Here is a 6,349-nt window from a genome sequence, read left to right as displayed (position 1 = left end):
CCTCCTCCTCCTCCTCCTCCTCCTCCTCTTTCCCCTCTTCCTGGCATCCGCCGAAAGTCCGCGTAGCCGTTCATGTTTCCGCGCATCTCCGTCAGCTCATTGCTCGACGAATACGTAAAATAGATACTACGGTGGTCGCTATAGCACCTGCTGTCGCCACCGCCTCCGCCCTCCGCACGTCCCTGACTCACGTACGCGCCTCCAGGGCCGTGCACCTCGGCGCTAACCCTCTGCAGGGTGCCGTAGCAGTTGCCGCGCACCGAGCGCGTGTAGACGGTGCGGCCCGTACGCTCCACCTTGTAGGGCGTCTGCTGAAGTACGGCGAAGATGAGCGTAACTCCATGGCGACGGAGGACGCGGGCGTCGTTGGCTTCTGTCGACGGAGCGGGGATGCTATCGGTGGTTACTTCGTGCGGCAGCTGATGCTCATAGTTAGAATCTGTATGTACCAAAGCAGAGAGCAAAGATTGAGCGAGAGAGAGAGAGAGAGAGAGAGGCACAGAGAGAGAGAGAGCGAGACAGAAAGAGAAAAAGAGATAAAGACAGACAGGGAAAGAGATGCACACAGAGAGAACGGGCGGAAGAGAGAGAGACAAAGAAAGAGAGGAAGAGAGAGAGAGAGAGAGAGAGAGAGAGAGAGAGAGAGAGAGAGAGAGAGAGAGAGAGAGAGAGAGCAAGAGAAAGCCGGGTGTAAAGACATTAACTGCTAATTAATTATCTTGCTGGTATCTACCTGCATAAATGTACCCGTACCTGGCTTGACGCCGTTGTGAGTAGGCAGGTATCTCACCGCCACGCCTCTCGCTGCTCGGTCATGCGCGCTTCTTCTGCTCGCAACTGTCGCGCGGGAGAAGCATAAGGAAGCTCGTGTGTGCTACGTATAGTATGTGTAGTGTAGTGTGACCAGGTTCGTTTGTACAACAGATACGTGTGCTATTGCACTTAGACCCCAGACAGGCAGGCCGGCAGGCAGGCCAGGCAGGCAGGCAGCCAGCCAGGCAGGCAGGCAGGCTTGGCCACAGACAGTGTAATGCTATAACCACAGAATTACTACGGTTACTCTATTCTTTAATAATCAACATCATATTGACAATTATATACAATACATAGGTGGCTACGCAGGCCAACCAGTAAATACGCGTTACAAATGCTACGCAGGTCAACAATGCCTACGCAGGCTAACATCTTACACACCAGGCACATACACCAGGCACATACAGACAAGCGACTGGTTTACAAATGCAGTTCATATTTACGAGCGTGGAGTCCTGCAGGTCGCAGGCAGCAGGCAGGTCCTTATGCAGTCAGTGATGTCCAGCGGCGACGGTAGCGTGGTGACGAGAGCAGGTGAGAGCAGCGCGGTGCTGACAGCGTCGTGAACTGTCAGGCACTGTGGAACTGTCTGTCTTTCTGTCCAAATCGGTCGGTATTTATGGTTCTGGAGGTATGCGTGGCCCGAGCGTTGTCAAGGCCTTGTTGACGATGGTGGTGCAAGACGTGTCGTCATCTCCAACATGTTTATGGGTGACTGAAGGTGAGAAGCTGTGGATGCTTCTTGAATCTGGCGCGGAAACAGTGGCAGAAGCTTTTCGAAGTCCTTGAGTGTGGTGTGGGAATCGCGGCAGTTCGATTCATGTTCTCATAGTTCACATAGTTCACATTTGTCGGCGGCGTTCGTTGTTTGTTCTTCCTGAGTCGGCATGCAACATCAAACTGTGATGTCCTTCCATAGGTACTAAACTGTCACTCTGCCGTCGTGGGTGATAACTGTTACTCGTGTTCCAGTGACTCAGTTTCTCGGGATGGCTGGGTGGCGTCCTTCGCTTGTTGCCTTGGCTGTTACTAAAATAACCTATGACGTAATCTGCTTACGTTAAACGACCCGTGTCGCTAAGTTTTATACTAGGTTAAATAATTCGATATCTACGTCATTACAGAAGCGGTGCGACACTACAGAGCTAACACCGACGTCACATACATACACACATGCATATATACATACATACATACATACATACAACTAATAATTCGTATTATTAGCTCTTGATAGGAGGAATTTCTCGCGACAATCTATCTTGATTCGGACCGCACGGCGGATCGGATGCAGACCGTCCATCTTCTGCACGCACGCTGCTAAACACCGCATTGTATCCGCTATAATAATATTGTCCCGCTCCACGCGCTGCGTGCCTGACTGCATCGTAGTGCGAGAGATAGGACGATAAATAGCGAGGTAACCATCACTATAAAGCACTATATTTACTAGTAAGCAGGGGCATTAGAGCCTCGTGCGCGGTCATCGATCCACGCTTGTGTTCCCCGATGACACAGCTGTCTGATGACACTTGTGTTCCCTGATGACACTGTTTGGTGTGACACCTGTGTGGTGACACGCCGCGGTATAGCGATGCGCGGGCGCGACAAATCACACGTCGCGCACGAGTTGGTGTGTATCTCGCGCGACATCGTGTTAGCGTGGAGGAAATGCCAGGTACAGTCCGACCTCCTTTATCCGGCCATCCGTTATCCGGAAATCTCTATTAACCGGCCGCGATCTCGCAGTGTATGTTCTATGTTTTTTCATTCATTTCCACCTAAAAATCTCGCTCAAAGCTCGCTCAAAACTCGCGCGATGTACCAATGATTCTCGCGCGATGTACACATTGATTATCGTAAGAGCGCACAGCTATCACATGCACAAAACAAACACACTTACCGTAAGAGCAAACGCCCATGTACATCCTACATGTATAAATATACGGCCATATTAATACGAATATTTCACGAATACGTACTCACTTGTTGATGCTGTGAAAACTACCAAGGAATAAAAGATATATACATTGTATCAGAAGTAGATAATAGGGAATCCCCTATATAGAATTCCCTATTATCTACTTCTGATTGTATACTATATGAATAAACAAAAATATGCGTGTGCGTGCGTGCGTGCGTGCGTGCGTGCGTGCGTGCGTGCGTGCGTGTGTTGTCCGCTATGCCGCCGGAAAACTTTCGTCCGTTACGAACAACATCATTCGAACAACATTTACTAGCGGACGTTAGTGAAACGCGCTACCTCGCTACGCACTCGCGATCGATCCAGATGAGACGGGATACTAGAGAAGCGTTGCCGAAAGGAGGTGTTTATCCGAAGTGCTGCGCGATCTTGCGCGCAGTTCCGCGGCAAGGCGCACGCGACCGCGGNTGAGGCGGCCGCCCACGCCCGGCATTAATATTTCACGCAAGTCTACGGCCATAGGCATAGTGCAATGGGTAGGAGTCGGTAGCCGATCAATATAATATATAATAGGCCTGACAGAGCGATGCGAGACCGCGGTAGCGGTGTGCGATCGTAGTAGGGGTGACGTAGCGCGTCACAGGCATTTGGAAGGATTCGATAATAAAATGATGGTAAAAACAAGTGCCGGCGGAGCGAGCAGCGCTCATCTAACGTCTACTTGCGGTGACATGTGGTGGAAGTGGCTGGGATTTCTCAGTAAACCCTGTAGTCCCAAATGTTGTTCCGATACACGCCGAAACAGTGGAAGCGCAGCAGCGGATGGTTATCAGGAACGCTTCTCAATGAATGTTACGTTGCGATCGTTATGAAAGTTGCCACGAGATGGCGCGTACGTTTAAGTGTCTTCAGATTAAAAGATGGAAGCTCCCTTCGTAGGTAGTACTAGTAGCAACACACTATTTGCAAGACAGAATATGGTAAGAACTCATCCATTTTACCTTACGCAAGCCGCTACAGGCTAAAATATCAGAGCTATGCCAACCTGTAACTAATTTAACGGCATGGCAAAAACTAAGCAGTACCACCACCACCCATGCAGCTGGCATGTAACACACTGACAGTACAGAATGGCAATAGAAATTATTACGATTAAAGAGCATAAACCTTCTTCAACCAAATTTAGCTATTTCTGAAATTTTCACTGTGGACGGTAGCCATCATACATCCAGGCATGTATACGATTCTACTAGCAAACCACGGCAGTCTAAATTTCTTTCTAACAGTAAACAAATTTATCCATGTTTAACCCGCCTCTTGAGAGCTCAAAAGGTTATCGGCGAAACTTACTCTTGCGCATTGTCAGCCAGTAAAGTACATTTTTCATGGTCCCATTTAATAAAGCCATAAAAATGCGTAGGTCACCACTGAAACAAAAAGTTATTTTCAATCGCTCCGTCAGACCATGTCCTCAGAAAATGTCTAAAGATCTGCCCTGGTGCCCCATTGACCTTTGAACTGTTTGACTCCAATTTCGGCAGTGTGATGGCTTTTTCCTACCGATGATCTTCTATACACGACTATCACGAGCCTTAGGCTCCGAGCCCGTTTCAGATTGTGCCGCAATTCTGGGCATTTCCTCCTATACCATTTAAGTTAAGAGGAAATGTTCCTTCCCCTTCTTTTACACCTACTGCCTTTGATCCTTTGACCCCCAGACTTCGAAGCTGTCGTCACCCCACTCGTTTTGACGATCCCCCGTGAAATATCGAATTCCATTATTTCATCCCTGATATACGTGGCACCATCCACGCGCTCTCTCGCTGCTGCGTAGCTCTAGAACTACAGCCTTCGCTCTGCCACAGGCGCCCTGTTACGGCTGTACTTGCTGCATCATTATAGCATGCTGTCGCGGTGATCGGTGGTCGGTGCTGGTAAAGGTAAGGGTTGTGTTTTTGCGTGAAATGTTTGCACATCGTCAGCAGAGTACTCCACCCAGCTGATGGGAGGTGACTAAAGGTTACGAAGTATCGCTAGCGCAGCGGCAACTGCTAACGTCATACACACGGCATAATACACCGCGCACGCGCGCAACTGGCATAACGGTCATATACACTGCGCATAATACACCGCGCAGCAACGGCACCGCCGCGCCACGCACGCACGCGGTTGCACATACGTACTACCCCCCCCACACACGCACACACCACACACACACACCACACACACACACACACACACACACACACACACACACAACAATACAGCACCACGACACACCCACACACACATACACACACACCCACCACACCGACACACACACACCCACACACACACACACCAGCACGCACACCCACACACACACACTAGGCCGACACACACACATACATACACACACACACACACACACAACCACAGCACACACAACACACACCACGCGACAACACAGGCCGTAGCAACACACAATAGACACACGGTGACTCCCGGCGTGCACAACACACACACACACAGCACACTGCACAAATCACACACACCACATACATACACACACTGACACAGCGACACACACGGTCACACAACAACGGGCACACCACAAGCAAGACAGCGCCCCACCACACAGAACACACACACACAGCACCAGCGATCACACATTTATACAATAATGAATGTAGTATATAAGGAGTGAATAGAAGCACATTTTGTTACCTCGCGCAAAGGAGTCATGCCGTGTGTGTTCGTGTGTGTGTGTGTAGCGCCAGCAGCGAGCCAGCTGTTATACACACGCTCACTGGATCGATCGATTCAGCACCAGCTCGCCTTAGCGGCGTCCAGTCAGCAGGCAAGCTCGCCTTAGGGCGTCCAGTCAGCAGCAGGCAGCAGCGAGCCAAGCTGTTATACAGATGTATACATGTTACACGCCGCGGAGGTAGCACTTCTCTCTTGAGTGCCTCTGTCTAAGTTTTTTATTCATTTCTGATTTAAAGATTATATAATCAAGAGCCAGAATAAAGATAGGTTTATCTTTGCTCTTGATATAGATATATACATTGATTGAATATAATATATGTATATATATTATACCGCGGAATGCTCATGAATATCGTTGGGTCGTTGGCAGGCTAACGACTCCGAATCGCGTCGCCCCCATTTGTTTGTCATTATACAGCCGATGGCCGGAAATGTGTGATCAGGTAGAGCCAGTATACACACCTCCACACTCTAACCCTATACCGACGACCTTTACAAACAGCAGGGCAAATATCATGATGCATACCAATCAGATCGCATATAATTTATACCTTTATACATACTTTAGTGGCGCGGTGACATAGCGCGAAGCTTGGGTTCGAGGTTGACACTACCAGACAATACGTATACGTGGCTACCGATGTCTACGAGATTATGTTGGTGTACAAGAAGCAGACGTGCTCTTATTCATTACATCAGGAGTGAATAATAATAGATATATTATAGATAGAATTATATAGATTATATGCTATTTATTATTCAGCTCCTGTTACGTAACATTATTGTATCTAGCATGCTACGTATACTAATAAGATTCCATCGATGAAGTGCGTGATGGCGCATGGGACGACGGTAGACGATAGG

This window comes from Priapulus caudatus, unplaced genomic scaffold, assembly GCF_000485595.1.
Source record: "Priapulus caudatus unplaced genomic scaffold, Priapulus_caudatus-5.0.1 Scaffold752, whole genome shotgun sequence".
In the NCBI taxonomy this organism is placed as follows: Eukaryota; Metazoa; Priapulida; class Priapulimorpha; order Priapulimorphida; family Priapulidae; genus Priapulus; species Priapulus caudatus.
The sequence above is the reverse complement of the archived record's forward strand: the minus strand, read 5'-3'. Positions refer to the sequence as shown.